Source organism: Gorilla gorilla, chromosome 4, assembly GCF_029281585.2.
Source record: "Gorilla gorilla gorilla isolate KB3781 chromosome 4, NHGRI_mGorGor1-v2.1_pri, whole genome shotgun sequence".
In the NCBI taxonomy this organism is placed as follows: Eukaryota; Metazoa; Chordata; class Mammalia; order Primates; family Hominidae; genus Gorilla; species Gorilla gorilla.
In genome coordinates this window covers 124,418,338-124,437,839 of record NC_073228.2, presented here as the reverse complement: position 1 = coordinate 124,437,839, position 19,502 = coordinate 124,418,338, and the positions used below count along the sequence as shown (strand labels likewise).

The following is a 19,502-nucleotide window of genomic DNA, read 5'->3' as shown; positions in this document are numbered from 1 at the left end:
TAGATATATGCAAGTATACATTTAGATTTAGAGCTATACAAACTCTGAGGAAAACTATATCAAACAAGCAAAAAACTGGAAATTACATCTAGAATTTCAATTTTACAATTACTTCCTACTTACTACTGAAAACTTCCTTTTATGAAAAATATATCAATACCTCAGAAAAGACAGATATTTCTTGGTTCTGAGACCTGAAAAATTTTTATGAGTGTTTAAGAAAATTTCCCCCCTTCATAAACAACACCTGTCTTCAACAGATTTCAAGAAATTAAGAAATTTTATTGTTGTGTGTCATAGCAATCTTCAGTAAACACCCAGGGTCCAGTGTTACATCTGGGTCTATAAAGGCTATTCTATAATGTAGTAGAAATGAATAGTGGAGAATCTTCTAAAATAAACATACCCTAGATGACTTTTTTTTTTTCATGTAGCAGTTGGGTCTACTGGTTATTTATGGGAACTCTCAGACAATTCAGAGCTGAAAAGAAAGTTGTTTAATAATGTTTGGGGAAAGGACCAGGCAAGTAAGCAAGGATTCCACATATGATTTTGTAGGTTCAGCCCTGAAGAGAGCTGGTTGAGGATTAGTGAGGGCAGAAATCTAGCCAGTTCTCCAGTTTCCAAGATGTGCAATAGGCTAGTCAACCCAGAAGAAGAGGGTTTTTATAATTTATCTGCTCAGAGGGAGTTTCTTTTTACCTGAATTGAATAAAAACATACAAGCTGTGCCAGCAACACTCTTCCATGCAAATGGCAAAGATGAAACTGTTGAGAAAATGAAAGATAGAGCCTTGGTTTCCTTTAATTGGTGGTAGTATAAATGAGTATCTACAGGCTATACCAGTATTCTTCTCAGGAAATAGCTTTGCATCTGTTTAATTCTTAAAGCAAATCAAGTCAGTCCCAGAGATGTATACTGGAAAGCAGAGAAATAATGGCCTGGAGCTGAAGGATTGTGATCACAGAAATTATCAACGTGAAAGTTGACATGGGCTCCTGGTTAGTCTGAGCAAGACTGCACCCCAAAAAGCCAACTGGATAAATTAAATTACAGATTATACAGACCTCCAGATAGTCAATGGTTTTGTAAATTGCTTAATGTTTTCATCTGGATAGCATGGTCCAAAAAAAAAATCAATGAAATTGACCCTGGTAGAAATGGCACTAAAAGCTCACTGGTAATTGGAGAATAGGCGAGTTGTTTACTGAAGTTTCTCTTTGGACTTCAAAACATGCTTTCTGTATGTTTTGGAGTAGAAAAAAAAAAAAAGGAGAGTTGAGATAGTTCTATTGTATGCCATTTAAATTGCAAATTTTCCATTTCAGCATTCTCTGAATCTCAGTATGGTACAGGTGAAAAGTTTGATGTTTACATTCAAAGAATATTACTTAGCTGACATACAATTTCTGTCCATGGAAATAAAGTCTTTTTTAATCAATTTTTCAAGATGAAAACATAAAGGTGACAATGGTTAGGATTGTCTTTCATTAACTAAAACAAAAACCTTACTGTGCCTTATTGGAATTTTTTTTTTTTTTTTTTTTAGAAACTCAAACATAACAACAACAACAAAAAAACCTTTCTAGGTTATATAGAAGATTGTGTCTACAATCTGGAAAAACCAGGAACTTACCCATTTTATAGATAGGCCTTATTGTGGACTAAATGTTTGTGTCCTGCCAAAATTCATATGTTGAAGCCCTAACCCCAAAGTGATAGCATTTGGAAGTGGGATCTTTGGGAAGTAATTAGGTTTAGATGAAGTCATGTGATACGGCCCCCTCCTTCCATGATGGGATGAGTGTTCTTGAAGAAGAGAGATCAGATATCTCTCTCTCTCTCTCTCTCTCTCTCTATCTCTCCCACACACACACCCCACCCCACCACCATGTGCGAATACAGCAAGAAGACTTCCCTCTGTAAGCCAGGAAGCAGATGCTTACTCAGAACCAAACTGGCCAGCACCTTGACTTGGAACTTTCTTGCTCCAGAGCAGAGAAATAAATTCCCATTGCTTAAGCCACACGGTTTATATTATTTTGTCGTGGCAGCCTAAGCTGACAGGTCCAAAACAATGTTATTCAAAACTGACTTATTTTTAACAGTGCTCGATTCTTTTCAAATAAATCTTATATGACACCTATGGGATGAAAGAGCTTGTTAGAATATGAAAAATTTGGAGCAGAGAAAATGTTCTGAATGAGAAAATCAACTCTGCCTTCCCATGAATGAGAATATAGCCTTGTGAATGCTGAATTTGCTCTGTAAATTAATAAATAAATAAACACTAGATATTTAAAAGTTTCTCTTGAAAGAATGTATAGAGATTATTAACATAAATCCTCTCAAAATGGCAATATAAAGTTGCATAATAATAAAGGAGCAGTGACCTAGCAAGCATTTGGCTTCATCCTCAATGCTAGTACCATGCTCCCCAAATGGAGAGTGTCTCTCTCATGCCTTCCCCTTACTGGAATGTGGAGACAAAGAAAGATATGCTGTAGCTGCTTCTGCTGTGTTTAGGTATCTTTCTTGTGTTCAAGAAAATTCTTAAGAAATTATGAGAGGTGTTTCTGGTATGTTCCTTCCTTCCAATCCCAACCTAACTTGCAATACTTCAGATTATTGTCCTATTAAACTGGGGACAGTAGAGCTACTCTGGCTAATGTAAGCTGGGAAGGCTGGAATCTAGGCTGTTGTGAGACTTACATGAAATACTATATGCAAAATAACTAACATGAGATCTAAAACATAGTCCTTAGTCACAAATGCTAGTTCTCTTATTTACATCTGACCAGTCTTGTCCCCATTCAGGCAATAGAATTGCCTCTCAGATTGAATCCAAGTTGCAATTTCAATTTTATTATTACCTTTTCTTCCTATCCCTGAATTCCTGTATTACTATTCCATTGTCTCATACCTTCATTAAATATTAACAAAACAATCCTTAAAGTCCTTTAATACCTAGTTTTGTTTAAAAAATGTTTGCCCATTCTACAGTTACATAACTTAATTTTTAAAATATTAGTTTAGTATTTTAAATCCTCTGTTAAATGTGTTCATGATTTCTGCCCACCATTTCAGATGGTAATCTTGTAAATGATGTTGTAAATGTGACAAGCAAATAAATGCTATATATTTATGGACACCCCCGTAAAAGAAAGCACAGAGTATATTGGCAAATATCCTCCCAAGGTGAGTCTGCAAGGAGAACCTACAAAATCTTAGATGACAGTCCTGCCTACACATCTGGTTCTTTCCACACAAGCATTAAACAAACTTGATTTTAAAAATTTGATTCTAAATTTCAGTATGTTTACTATTCTTTCTTGATTGTGTATTATCTGTGAATTTAGTTAGTATTCATTCCATGGATTTAACTAATTTTAAAAAATGTTAAAAAGGGACAAAACAAAACAGAATTTACTGCAGCATGACTAGAGAAGGTGTTGGCAGTTAGACTTAAGTAGAATATTTACTGAATTCCTACTGTATGACTTGCTAGAAAATTTCCTATATCCAATCTCATTCAATGACTACTATTAGTTGATATAATCTGAGTATGTTTTTTTCCATTGGTAATTATATACCAAGTTGTAATGTCATTGAGGTTATTATTTCAAGCATGATAATTGATTGTGGTGTAGAGAACTAGAAAAAATTCAACACACAATCAGAATTGCGGAATGAAAGACAGTTATTATGTCTGTATGTGTTAGTAACATATTACATATTGCTTTGAAACATAATAAGAGATTACCAACTTTTGAAAATGATTCACTAGTTGCTGTGAGTTTGGCTTTAAAATCTCTCTGCAAGAATGTGAAGAAAAAAAGATTATAATGATCTAATGATCTTACAAATACCTTGTGAAGACAATGGAGTATATTTACCTTGAAAATAAAGATATTCAGATTGAAAATTATTTTTTAAACAAGAGAAAGTACTTCCACAACAAAATCAAGAAGCTGCCAAAATTCAGGCCTGCATGCATCATTATTTGGAAAGATTATGTGTTTGATGAACTGTGGACAATAATCCAAAACAACCCTTCTTCCTGGGTTTGAGAACAGTCCTTCCTATGTAACATGAGACCCTTTGTAAAATGCCTCACTAATATCAAGTTATGGCACAGAGTAGTCCTTAATTTATTTTTTAGTAGTCCTACCAAACATTAAATGAATGTGATGAGATTAGTTCTTAGGGAATCTACAATATACTCTGGTCATCACTGCTTTTTTTTATATCCTCAAACCATGGTTTAATAAATCCATGTAGAATTTTGCAAGAATACTAACCTTTATATACCTTTCATTATATTTTATTTTTCACTAAAGGGAAGAAAATGATTTAAAGGGAAGTAGTCTGAGTTCGGAGTTATGTGGTCCATTCTCTGAACTATGTCATCCAGAGGGTTGAAAATATTTAGTGAAGATCATATAACTGGTTAGTTGCAGAGGTAAGCTCAGACCTCAGGTCTCCCCATTTGAATTCTAATCTTTCTTTCACTATCAACATGCAGGGAATGACTTTCAAAATCAATAGGAAATGTGTGCCAAATAACTTCAGGTATGACACATTATTGAAACAAAAACGACAGTCATGATGTTCTCAAAGATTTCATTGGCAAAATTTTCATTACCGTAAGATACAATTTGCATAAGCTTAGAAAATTGCAGGAAAAAATGCATGCGGTTCATTTCCACAAGGATGCTCCACAACCAAAAAATATGGTTTAGTTTATATATGAAAAATACTAGTTTTGATTGACAAGAATGTTCTAAAACTGTTTTTGGCTAAAAACAAACAACTACGTCAGTTTTTTCAGAACAAGCTAGAAATAATCTATATACAATCAGAAAATATATTCTTATTTGCAAGTTTATCTTAAAATGATATAAATGGGATAAATTCTAAATAGTAAAAATGATAAATATTGTGTTTCAGTAACTGCCTTACAATTTCCATCTGACTTTGTCCAAAATAATATGTACGCCTTATTGTTTTGACTCCATTTATAGTTACTCTATTTTATAGGTCATATTTATGATAATCCCAGCAAACGTCAATAAGAATCAAGCACCTAGTTCCCAGTGCAATCACTGGAGGCAATATAATGAGCCTGAAAAAAGAAATACCTCCCAATGACAACAATGTCTTTTTAACCGTGCCAATAAAAAGAGCCATGGGAGGTTTTGAAAAATATAAATTGAATCTTGACTCAGTATAAACTTCAGAGGTTCACGTGGTCTTCTGAAAATGGTTCACTCATTGTATAGCCTGCCACTACTATGAAAGATACATGTCACTTTTATATGTCCTCAAATGTCATAGAGGATTGTGAATTGGGATCTGAGAGGATGTCTAACACTCACTTTTATTTATGGCTCCTTCAGCAAGAAAGTTATTTTCTGGTCCTAAATGAGAAAGTAAGTCCATGAGATGCTCTGTATATCCTGAGCTGAATTCTTGGTGAAAATATTCATCCATGAACTCAAATAGTGGCTATTTATTAAGTGTAGAAGACATGATGCTAGCATAGCAAGAGACCCTGTTCTACCAAGTCAGAGAACCTACTAGTATCTTCTCTCTAGTGAGCCAAGCAACCCTTCCAGTGCAACCGAGGTCTTTCTCCACACCCCTGCATTGACATTAGTTCCACATCAACAGCAATTTCTCTTCAGCATGTTCATCATATCCTACATTTATATACATGCACAGGTCTTAACCACTGATCAAAACAATCATTGGTAGTTCGTAGAAAACATTGCATTTAACACACAGTGATATTTGCTAAAGCTTAACTTTAAGTTTGACTTATTTCCAGTATACAAAAGAAACTACCATGCATTCATCATACATTGATTATATGCCAGGCCCTATGCTAAGAGAACAACAACTTGATGAGGCAGTTCTTATTATCCACATTTAATAGACGATGAAGCGGCGAGTGAAATGATAGAACTGGCTAACGGTCTCACAACCAGTTAGCGAAAGAGCCGGCATTTCAATTTAAGCTCATCTGACTATAAAAGTCAAATTTTCATTCGTCTTTTAAAAGAAGAAACATGGATGAATCTGGTAGATATTACGCTAAGAGAAATAAGCCAGACTCAGGAAGACAAATACAGCATGATCTTATTTATATACAGAATTTTAAAAAGTAGAACTCACAGAAATATAGAGTAGAAGATTTCCAAGGATGACGGGGAAATGAAGACATGTTGTTCAAAGGGTGCATAAGTTCTGGAACCCTAATGCACAGCACAGTAACTATAGTTACAGATAATAACGTATTATACAGTTGAAATTTTTAAGAGAGTAGATTTTCCATATTCTCATCACACACACACAAAGTTAACTATGTGAAGTTCTACATATGTTAATTAGCTTGATTGTATGAATCACTTCACAATGTCTACATGTATCAGAACATCACATTGTATACTTTGAATATATACAATTTTTTGTCAGGTATACTTAGTAAACTTGAGTAAACAAAAAGGGGAAACAGTATTGAGAGCTGGTAAAGAGGAATGAAAATACTGAAATAATCAGGCATCTGCCAATTTCTGTCCTTCCCTGCTTTAGGCACACTGAATTTTAAAATTCATGTTAACAATGAGAAAGGAAGGAATGAGGGTTAAGAAAAACACAAAATAATGGTGGAAATGGCTTTGTTGAAGGTATTATGCAGAGCACTTACACAAATATTAATTAATCCTCTTTGTGTTGTTTCTATTTTCCAATGGGGAAGTCACTCCATAACAGCACCAGGATTCAAATCCAGGCCTGACTCAGAGATGATGCATTTTTCAAACACCCTTTTACTGTATGCGTTGAAGTCCACTCATTTCTGTCGGTCTTAATCAACACAAGAGGCAATGGAAATGTTCTTCCTCTCATCAGAGTGGAATAGGAGTGTAGCTGCTCTCTAAAACTTTATTTCATCTTCAGTTATTCACCACTGAACTCAGGAATGCCCTACACCCTGTGCATGTAAAATTAACATAACCCACACTTTGTCACTTACTTCTTTGGGCTTTTCCATATTTGCTACAGTCAAGTAATTTCTATTCTACTCAATTGTTTTGAAAAACTAAGACAAGCTATTCAAACCCAACATGCAGATCCATTATTTCTCAAAAAATGTTGGGATGTCTTGAACTTCATATTTAGAGGGGTTATTAAGCAGGAATACAGGACTATTTGCTTGAAGATGCTTTTCTAGTAATAATGACAAATAAATGCTATGGGACATCCTGTGCAATATCTCATTTTTCTAATAACATTTTTATGAATCACATTTTCTCTGTTTAGCATATACTAATCTCCTCTTGTCATTTAGTTAATTTTGATCCATTCTCCAATTTCTTCTAGGAAAGTTTTGATCTGATTTTCCTCAGTAGGCCACATCCCCTTAGTCATCCTTTACCATGTTTATGAGAGTTACAACTGTACATTTCTGTGAGGAATTATAAAATTTTAGTACCTCAGGATAAAACATAAACTCCAGAAAGTCAGAGACTTGACTACTTTTACTCTGCATTGTATCCCTAGGTGTCTGGCAATGTTTCTGTGGATAGTACGTGTTCCATAAGCATTTGTTAAATTAATTAATTTTCAAATTAATCACCTAAAGTCAAGGTAAAACAAATATGTACCCATAAAATATAATAAGCTTACGAGATTTGAATTTTACTGTAATTGTTAGTGTCCCACCCTATCTACTTTAGCCATGAGATGTTTAGCTCCTAAATTATAAGATATTCTGAAGGAAAGAAAGGAGGCCTGCCTGAGTCCTGCAGACAATAAAAAAATAGTGGAAATGTTTCTGTAAATAGAAAGACCAGAGATAAAGAAGGGTCTTACAACCCAGTCTGAGATTTTAGTTGATGGAACAGACCACAGAGAGCCACTTCCAATTCTTAATAATGGAAGGACACACTGGAATTTGTGTTTTGAAAAGGTTACTCTAACAAGTGTCTCTTTTAAAGAATAAAGGAGCCTGGGCCCTGGGTGTGGTGGCTCACAACGATATTTTCAGCACTTTGAGAGGTCAAGGCGGGAACGCTTGTGCCCAGGAGTTTAAGACCATGGCGATATGCCATCTCTACAAAAAATAAAAACAAAAAAATTAGCTGGGTGAAGTGACACACACACATACACCCAGCTACTTGGGAGACTGAGGCAGGAGGATCACTTGAACCCAGGAAGTAGAGGCTGCAGTGAGCAGTATTCACCCCATCACACTACAGCCTGGAGGAGCCTCTCTCAATCAATCAATCAATAAAAGAGAAACATGCAAGTTTAGGCAACTCGGAGGTATGAGGAAAACAGGTCAATATGTTCTTTTAGAATGGCAACTTGGCTTTATAATAGGAAACGAAGTCAAATGGATAGATGAGTGTGCATGTGTGTGTGTGTGTACATGCATGAAAAGATAGTAAGAGGCGACAGTTTATTTTCAGCATGTCTCAATGTTTTCAGCACTCAGGTATCAGTGTGTTTAAACTCAGTTCGATGCATCAAAATCAAATTTGTGGAATCATACTAAAAACAGACAGGATGGCAGTCACGCAGTGGTGTATATCACTGTCTGTTCCCTGATTCCTTAGTCACCTCTTGGCCAATAGCAAGTCAGATGCCTTCACAATGATACATTACAATCAATCCATGAAAAGAACATGTCAAGCCCTAATTCATTTCCAGTTCTACTGATAAAAGATAGTTCCAGGACAACAAAAGAACAAGCACAAAACTTGAGGGCTAATAGTAACATCTGACCCTTAAAACTGAAGTTACTCTGTCATCCAGAAAGAACACAAACAGCCTAAAATAACTGAGTTGTTATTTTTCTAGACACATCCCAATTTATCTTTAAAACAACCCTGATTCAACTAAAGTGAAAAAGTTACGTTTAGCCAGTAGTGAAAAGTGCACACTATTTTTCAATATTTTTCTTTTGATTATTGATTGTTCTAAAAATTTGCTCAAAGAACTGTAACTAAAGGCTAGCTGAGCTTTAAGGAGAGACTTGTAGCAATAATGTAAAAATACTGAATAGAAAACACTGACATATCTACCTCCAAAAAATAATGTCACATGTGCTCAGGTAAGCAAGCATTGCTGAGTATCAAGAAAGTGAATATATTTACAGTTGGTTACTGAGAAGTAGGTACAGTTTAGGAAACAAAGTAAATGGTTATGTAAATCATGTCTGATCTATCTACAGTATTTGAAAAGAGGGCCATACATGTTTGTGTTTTTTTCTAAAATCAAGGTTCTTTACTTGAAAAACACTTTCTACTGTCCTCAGTATCTCTTTAGACTTAGCACTGTCATTGCCAGCAAACAGAGGCTGAGGAAACTCATCCTAAATCTATAATTTATCATAGTTATTCATCATAAAGTTTGGTATTTTTATTCTCATTATCTGGCTTTTTTTTTCATATTGCTAAAGTAAACTCCTATGAAAATTGAATAACATGTCTCATCTACTGCCTGTATGGGTGCATTCTTTTTATAAAAATTAGTAAATTCATTGAGCATTTTAATCAATTTCTGAAGAAATAAGTATATATTATATCCATATAGACTCAGAGATCTTCACATTCCTTTGAATGTTTACAAGTCTCACAGTATGAAAGGACTTGCTGTAGAAGTTTTTAAGTACTTTCAAATAAGTAAGTACTTTGCTCACTTCAGTGACTGACATTCTGTTCTTTTAACATCCTGTGGCAGATAACAAAACACAACCTTGTTGTTATAAATTATGTTCTTATAGATAATGCCAAAAGATAGTAGCTACTACTGTAAAAAAAAAATGAAAATGCATTGAAATGAGGATAATTTGCCTTCCAAGGGCAGAAACATATATAAAAGTAAACAGAGGCTCTAAGTTTAGAGAGACTCAGCCAACCTTCTTAAGTAGGCCATGAGTGTATGGGATTCGGTGAAGTATCCTTGTTTCCTGTCTCACTTGGAAACCAAGATTATATACCAAGAATTTACATATTGCCACCCACCCGTTTTTAAAGTACTTTCTCAGGAACAAAGGATTTAAGACTCTAGGAGTATTTTGCCAGCCTTGGAAATGGATAATGGTTTGGGCTCTTTAGAATTCATCAAGGCCTGCTTGAGGTAGGAGATAGGCCTCACTTTTTTTCTGGTTCTGAGCATGCTAATAATTGGAGAAGGATCTGGTCAATGAGCAAGCCAGGTGAAGCCTGGAGATGGTGACAAAAGGAATCTCTAGTTGCCCTAACTGCTCATTACATTGAAGACACTCCCACTTCCCTCCAGCACCATGACAATTTACAAATGCCATGGCAATGCACCATAGCAACATCTCAAAACTTACCTTTTATAGTTCCAGCAACTCCCCATCTCTTTTCTAGAAAGTTCTAAATGACCTTCTCTTAATTGGCATGTAACTAAGAGTGAGTATCAATATAACTAGCCGATAGCCCATATACTGCCACTCTGGAGACACGGCCTATGGGTTAGTGCTGCTATCCAAGGAGAAACACCTCTACTGAACACTTAATAACATTGCTTTCTTTTACCAGTGGGCCACCCTTGAGGTCTTTTCTGGGTGAAGCCAAGAACCCTTCCAGGCTAAGTCCCAGTTTAGGGGCTTGACTGCCCTGCATCACTTCCATTGAGATGACTGAATTTCCATGCTCACTCTCAATTCTCCTAAGAACTGAAAAAAAAATCTCTAGCTGAATCCTTGTTCATCTTCACACTGTGTGCTTTTACTTCAGCAGATTAAGCAGTGTTAGTTAACAAATCATGATACCTGTCTCCTCAAGTTAAACACTGACATGCAGGAATGATTTCAAACTGCATTTCAAATTGATTTGAAATTGATTTCAAATCAATTGACCAAATCAGCCATTCAGAAACAACCTGGGCCTGAGCACAGGGGCATGCTGTTGTTGGTTCCTGCTAATACCAGGCAATCAAGAATCTTCTAGTTTTTAATGATGGAAGACCTGTTGAGGTACTGGGGAGAGACTTTGAGTGGTAGGGAGGGAGCACTATGGAGCAACAACTAATTTTGATTTATACAAATTTGCAGTATTTTCATAATCCACCAGGTACATCATTACCATTGTGTATTGAATGAATATTAACCATGCTTATGTATATAACCATTCCCACTGTATTCTAAGAAGTGTGGTGATGTAATTATCAGCAGATTGTGAGTAGATCTTTGTTACACTAAATATGGATATAGAGCAACATGATACTTAAGAGCATGGGCTCTGCCACTAACGTTGCAACACTGTTATTAACTCCAGCTTCCTTACTAGTAAAATGGAAGTGATAAAAATACCCTTATGCCAGTGGTCTCAGAATTAATAACGTATGAAAATCACTTTTCATCATGAGAACTCAACAAATGCTGGTCCATGTCGACCTTAATAGTAGAAGGCCATACCATCACCTAACCGTGCTATCAAAATCAATACAAAATAGAGCCTCTGGGGGTATTTTAAATTACTTAATAAGAAATTGGCAAGAACACATCCTACTTTTCAAGCTGTTGAGGAATGACATATTCCTTCAATTTAAGTTTGGGAATTAGGAATCAAATGTGTTTTAAAGAAAGTCTTTTTAAAAAAAGATCAAATCTAAGGCTACCCAAATTTTTAAAATTTTATTTGTGATGATACAAATGATTCACTAAGAGCAGTGTAATATGGTATTAATATTCAATAATTCATTAACAAAATATATGGTTTTAGGATATTTCTCCACAGATATCTATAAAATTATAAAATATACCACGCAACATTTTCAAAAGAATTTAATTCATAAAGCACTAAATACCTTATTTAGTGCTTATTTTATATATGTTTAATAATTTTTATCAGTAAATGTAAGCCCTATTCACATGAAGAATAAAAAGTATAAGGTGAGCTTTTTCAGACTTCTTTGTGACATTATAAAAGCCACCACCATACATGAGTTTTCAACTGTAAAATTATAAGATATGAAAGCTGAAACTTTACTGATGAACTTGACATTATGTAGAGAACATTGATTTATTTCAAATAAAGTGTCTAGTAATAATATAAATCAAATGGACAGAATCCAATCTATAATGTCACATATAATTATTATCTAACGAAATCTAATTTTATTTGCCAGAAAAACACTAAAACATTTGGAAGAGACAAGGATGCTTATGGACACAGCTCTGTGCATGTGAATAAGCACGAAAAAAATGCCATCTGTAGGCAATTAAAAAGAAGAAAAAATGTGATGTTCAAATTTAGATTCCTAAATAGCATATCTCTGTCTCTTCTCTCCTACCTCTGTGCTCAGTCTTGTCTTCTTGGAGACACTACTATTTCCCAGTGTACTGATGACTTGGGCTACAAGGAAATCTCAAATCATCAGCAAACAATAAATATACAGTGGTTTTGGAATGTTTCTTAAGATTAAGCTGAGAAAATCACTTGTGAGATATTTCAGATTTCTGATCTGTATGTGGGAAAATCATATTCAAGTATCAAGAATACTGCCATCTAAATTTTTCAAAAGAGTACTGAACAAGAAGTCAACCCTTGGCCAGGTGTGGTGGCTGACACCTGTAATCCCAGTATTTTGGAAAGCTGAGCTTGAGGCCTCCTAGTCTCAAAACCAGCCTGGGCAACATAGTGAGACCCTATCTCTACAAAAATAAGTCAACCCATTGGTAAATCACGAATGACTTTATGAATATGAGTGTGATTACTTTTTTCAAGAAATAAAATAAAAATATACAGAACAGAATTTAAAAATGTCATATAGAATAAAATAGAAAACATAATTGTATTATATATATTATTGTATAAAGTTTTGGTTTTAGTGTCATATACATAAATAGATGTACATATATACACATGCATACACATACATGCGTGTGCATATACTAGGTTTTGATGAGAAAGGCATTGCTTAATGTTGGAATGAGCAAAAATGTTTGAAGTCTACTGAAATAGAACAGAAATTACAGACTAGCGTACAAAGGATGGGTTCCGGCATACTGAATATTTAATTTAGTCCACAGAGTGAATTTCTTTAAATAAAATTATGTGCTAACATTTGAAGATTGTGAGAGTTCACATAAATAGCCTTTTGTGTAGCATCCTTTGAAAGGTCAGAAGATCTGGCATTCCTCTGGGCTACAGTCCCTAGCAGCTGAGTAATAACTGCACCATTAGAAAGAGCATGGATTCTCTGGGTCATCAGGGCCCTGTGTTTTCCTTTTTCACTCAGTTCTGTACCTAGTAGACAACTTCAAGCATTTGTATTTGTCACTTTTGGTTTAGACCTCTGCTCCCATGATGATCGCACAGACCAAGGGGTTATTACAGAAATCCATGATTTAGCCTAGATTATCTCCACAGCCAGACAAACACTGAATAACAACTCTTCATGATTAAAAAAGAATTACCAAATCATCCATCTGTAAAGCCAACACACTCCTTAGAGGTTTTTAATCTAAACTTTTCATTTCACAGATGACGCAACTGAGACTCAAAGAGGACAAGTAAAATACCAGAGATCACAGAGTTAGTGTAATAGCTCCATGATTAGAAGTAAGTTCTCCTCACTCCCATCCTAATGTCATTTAAATTATGCATAACTGCCCTTAGTTACATAATTTTCAGAAATAAAAGGCAGTAAAATCATTGCTGAGGCATAACAAAGCCAATGTAATGTGGTTATATGTAAATGATCTATCAGTAATATGGACATTTTTGATAGAAATAAAATATTAGCAATCATTATTCTATCCTTTCCGACATCATATTTTGTTCACATCAGTTTCCTTATTTAGCTACAATTTCCAAGTGTATGTTCAATTGAAGGAATATATACTGGTATAGATTAATTACTACATAATGTATATTCTTAAGTATGAACAATCCAGTTACACTGCAATATCTAGAAATAAGTGACTGATTTCTAAGTGACTAAAATGAGAAGTGTTTCCATAATATAATTTGACATAATGGTTCTCAGATAAAAGTCAATACCAGGCTCATAAAATTACTGCATCAGTTAAGGAAGAAAATAACCACATGATATGCTCACCAACTGCCACACTCTTGCATCTACATATAATTCTTAAGCACCTATTAAGTAGTTTTAAGCAAGTTTTCATCCGTTTTTGATGTATTTTACAAAAATTTCCCAAGAAAGTATTTTACAATATAGGAAAAGCTCAACCGTTTTCTTAAGAGTTTGATAATTACAAGTTGAACCTCTGCATCTGAAAGGTAAGGGGACTATATTTCAGCCTATGGATTTATAATAAAAACAAGTCATGCCATACATATTAGAATCAGATGAATTATTTAAAACGACAGAAATGTAATAATCCTCAGTAAAGGCTCTATTCTTACCTATTCTAAAACTTAAAATCTTCAAAAGTCATCATCAAATAATTTCCTAATAGTTAAAAACACAGCAATAAAACCACACATTGAATAATCACTCGTTAATGACTGTATTATTTCTATTCTTGATTCTTTAAAGAATGACTGCTAATAATATAAACACTATCTTAGGTGTCGTCACAAGAGAGACAAATAAATGTGAATAAGCAAAAACTTATCCACCTTCAAAGAACATTTTCAGTACCAGCTACACAATACTGCAAGGGGATGACACTGCCTTCAAAATACATACTTATGTAATTATAAGATATACCATCCTGGTTCTTCTCATTACTGACATAGACCACGACACCTTGGATCCATCAATCTTTTGGTTAATCTCTATCTCATTTTTTGTCTGTTTTTGTTTTTATGTTGAAAAGATGGAGATTAAATGAGAGGTGGTATCTTGGTTTGGGTCCTGCAATAGAAGAACATTAATGGAAAAACTGGTAAATTCCAAATAGAGTTTGGAGTTTTGTTAATATTAATTTATCCATGTTAATGTCTTAATTTCTGACAAGTGTATCATGTAATGAAAATGTTAATAGTGATAGAGGGTGAAGAGTATATAGGTACTCCCTGTACTATCTTTGCAACTTTTTTGTAAATCTAAAATCATTCCAAAATAGAAGGAATATTTAAAAATACTGAGAAACCATTAATAAAGATGAGAATGCCATATGAGTTAGAAGTAAAAACAGAAGTTATATATTTATCTTGAAGAAAATATTTATTTACTTTTTCAAAAAGCTACTCCAGCATAAGTATCACCACTCAAAACCTTGCAACAAGCTGACTCGAGGCACTAACAAGGCCCAAAAGTTGCTGCAAAAATTGAATTACAGTACCCCTAAGAAATATAACACACACACAAAAATAGTTTCAGCTAATAAAGTGGTATCCCTTTCCGAGGTTCTTTGTAACACCTAGAGGAAAAGAAATGTCAATGATTTGGTTTCAACAAGGGAGTATCAAGAAGCTATATTGCTTATTTTTAATCTGTGGCTAAAATGAGTGCTCAAAACTGTAATTAAAAAAAAAAGAGGAAAGGAAGGGGGAAAATTCTGCCTGATAACTCAAAAATGATCAAGAGAATAGGAAGTGGCAAAGATATCCTGGAGGAAATGTCTTTTAGGTTGATGAAAATATCTATTCCACAAAGCTTATTTAAGCCCTGAAAGTTGTATGACCCCAGTTATACTGGCAGGAACACTCCCATATCTAGAGCCACAATTCTTTCCAAAGACTAACTTTCATTATAAAAAAAGAAGGCAGAAATGAAAGTATAAAACTCTAAATATTAGGAAACAGATATATTTTTAAATGCCCTTAAGCAATCATTTTAAAGCCCGAATCTGCTGTAGCTGAATATATTATTTAATTGCTTGTCATTAGTTCTTGAAAGTAGAATGCACAGTTTAATGTCCGTATTGGTCTAGACATAACAAAATCACATCCTTGTAACGAGAAATGACATAGAGTTGGGAAGCAAAAACATTCAGGCTTTTAAAAAACAGTCATTGGCTGGGCACAGTGGCTCACGCCTGTAATCCTAGCACTTTGAGAGGCTGAGGTGGGCGGATCAGCTGAGGTCAGGAGTTTGAGACCAGCCTGGGCAACATACTGAAACCCCATCTCAACTAAAAATACAAAAATTAGCTGGTCATGGTGGCACGTGCCTGTAATCCCAGCTACTCAGGAGGCTGAGGCAGGAGAATCACTTGAACCTGGAGGCACAGGTTCCAGTGAGCCGAGATTGCGCTACTGCTCTCCAACCTGGATGACAAACTGGGACTCCATCTCCAAAAAAAAAAAGAAACAAAAATAAACAACAACAACAAAACAGTCATTTATTGTTATATATCTAGTCTGTATTACCTCTGTCCTGCCTCAAATACTAAAGCAATCAATTATAAGACCTCTAAAGAATCTCTTTATAAAATACATGTATGTGTGTATGTGTACGTCTAAATGCATTTGTTGCATATCCCCATGCTCATGGCACTGTTCCAGGTGCCTAAACAGAGCTTACATTCTGTCAGGGTGGGCTGAAAATGAAGTTCCAATCACAAAATTAATAATTTAATTACAGTTGTGATATGACATGTTAGAAAGTAGCAGTATATAATATTAAGAGCAAAAAGAGAATGTTGATCTATTCTGTGGTCACTAGGAGGCTGAGTTCTTATAACCCATTTATTCCTGAGGTTGCAATTTTTGGAATTTTTGCAATCAGACCTTGGCGATGACCTTGAGCAGTAGGATATAAATAACTCCCACATGCTTAGCGTTCCAATAATGGAACACTAGGCATAAATAGATTGTCTTGAAGGATGGGAAAGAGTTGGTCAGGACAGACCAAAGGAGAGAGGAAGGTGGAGGGCAATACCACATATCTAAAGTCCAGGACAGGAAGGGACATCATATTTTCAAGGGACAGTATACACAGCTACGTGACCAAAATACTAACTGTCTAGGGGTACATGGTGCAAAATGAACCTGGTAAGAGAGGCCCGGCCAGGGCACATAGGGCCTTTTAAGGACTTGAGACAGAAATCTGGATGGTGTCCCAAAAACCTCAGATTTTCTGATTAAAGCAAGACCAAGCCCGAAAATCATGTTAAGGAGGAAAGAGACATTTTTAGATTTGAATTCAAAAACATACAATCTAGCTGCTGTGTGCAAACAGATAAGAGGTTCCTCAGGGGCCTCTGCAATTGCCCTGCTGAGAATTTGTGTCCTGGCCTGAAGGGAGGCTCTCCAAGAACAAAAAAATGGAATGTGTAAATGTGCTTGGCTCAATTTAAAAAATAAATAAATAAAATAAAACAAAACACTGTTACTGCTGTCTTTTCTGTCTAATGAACCATCAAAATAAGAAGCCCTGTTAGGTTCACCAAAAGTAAATTGGTTTCAAAATAAACTCAGAACGTGGCAAGCTCTACCCAGGTATGAGCCTCTGGAAAGGCAGCTGTACTCTCAGGCTTTAAAAGTGCCAGGCATGAATTTCAACCAAAAAGGGATTTTGAAACAGCAAGAACCTATAATATAAAACACAATAGGCTCTAAAAATGACTCAGTCATCTCTACTATTACACATGTTAACTACTCATCCAAAAAACAGAAAAAAAAACATAATATTCATACAGTGTTTTTCACAACATCCAATTACATTATACACAACTGATAATTTAAATACTCATTAACCAATGAATAATACAAGAATCTCATGACTCAAAATGCTCTTCCTACACCCTTTTTTACTGACACAGATAGCATTTTTTTTTCTTCTCAAGTTCTATTTCAGGTTCAAGGGGCACATGTGCAGGTTTGTTACATGGGTAAATTGCATGTCTCAGGGGTTTGGTATGCAGATAATTTTGTCACCTGGTAATCAGTATAATACCCGATAGGTTGTTTTCCATTATTCACCCTCTTCCCAACCATAGCAAAAATTTTCCTGAAGATAACATATAAATCCACTAAAGTATTAGATGGCTATTCAATAATTATTTAATAGTAATTTAAATAAATTTCAGAATAAAATCTCTATTAAAATCCTTTGGAATATCTATAGGCATTACTTCTTGGCTTTGGTTTCTTTGTTGTTATTATTTTAAATATTTGATATTAATTTAAAATATTTTTAATCTTCCAGGGAAAATATTATTAGAAAACAATATTTAGAAAATATTTAGAAAAAATATTATTTTCTAATAATATTAGAAAATAATATTTACTGTTTCTTTGTTTTGCCAATACCATGATTTTAAAAACCTAGCATTCTTCAAAAGAAAATATTCATGAGAACCTCCTTCAGTTTTTCTCTTTATGGTGTAGGAATGGCGTCAAAGCTGCCTGTCAGAAATTTCACAAAATGCTAACAGCCATACTGAGCCACTCCTTTCTGTTTTCTCAGGAGCCCAAGTACCTTCTCTGTCCTTGGAGTGGTCTCGTCTGCTCCTAATTTAGCCATTTTCCTTCAAACCAATTTTCCTTCTCTGTATTTTACTTCACTCATTTTTTCACAATCTTCCTCCAGGGAACAAACTCACGATGCAATTGCTAGTCAGCAGCCAACACTTTCTCCCAGCAGTAGCCCTAAGCAGGCTGCACATGCTCATCCTACTCCAGGCCCAACTATAACTACTGGGAAAGAGAGCAGTGAGGTAATTCAGATGACTGATACCTTAAAGAACAAGATTATTTGGAACCATTTAGGAGAGTGTGGGAAGCAAGGACAACCTTCTTTTTTTCTGCAACTGCAACACATTAATGCAAATGCTGAAGATGCTTTCAGTTTATAAAAGCACCCTATAGACCTGTACTTCTTTTATTTCTAAGAAATTCAAAACACCAAGCAGTTATCAAAATGTTTTAACAGCAGAAACCTTTATTTGGTCCCCTAAATCGCCACTAAAAGTGGCATTTTAATAGCATATATTAATGTTTGTAAGTTCGAAATTGCAGTATGTGTATCCAATAAATTAAATTACATGTATTTTAACAACACAAAATTTTGCAGTTGAGGTTTATAGATGACTGTTGTTCCTACAGACAAATTACATGTGGATTCCATTTTGGTTGCAAAGTAGTGACAAATCCTGACTCATAGAAATACAACTGAAAATGCTATGTTTTCTCAAGAGCTTCCCTTAAAAATCTCAGAATGCTTATCAATTAAACTAAACCAGTAGCTTGAAAGAGGATGGTAGAAATATCTTGTTCAAATTTAAAATGGAAACAATAATAACTTGCTTGTATTTTCTAAATATTAAGTATTCAACATAAATGAAATCAATGAATAGACAACTCAGTCTTAATCTCTTTATTTAGCAGAAAGTATGTTTCAAAGTATCTTCTAATATTATGCTTATATTATAAATAACATTAAAAATTCCAAGTTATTTGGGTCACCATCTCTGACTACAAAATTATTTGAAAGTTTAAAAACAATTTATTTTTTGCTGTCTCCAATTTTATTTCACTTCCACTAATAGCACTTTAACTTCAGTCATGGGCAAGGTAATTCTGTAATCTTGCTTGGCCAAATA

The 19,502-nt window shown here is 34.7% G+C and overlaps 1 protein-coding gene across 5 annotated transcripts in view; it reads right to left on the bottom strand.

Moving 5' to 3' along the window:
- The window catches only part of PRR16 (proline rich 16), a 382,721-nt gene that overhangs the window by 231,416 nt on the left and 131,803 nt on the right, over positions 1-19,502 (bottom strand). Inside the window, exon 1 of one of the 5 annotated variants that reach the window (XM_055386525.2) lies at positions 6,179-6,348. The exons of 3 other annotated variants lie outside the window; for them this stretch is intronic. The gene's annotated coding sequence lies outside the window, so the exon portion shown is untranslated. Of the gene's footprint in view, positions 1-6,178; positions 6,349-19,502 lie in introns of those variants that run through there. One more of the 5 variants, XM_055386529.2, reaches the window with a different exon arrangement.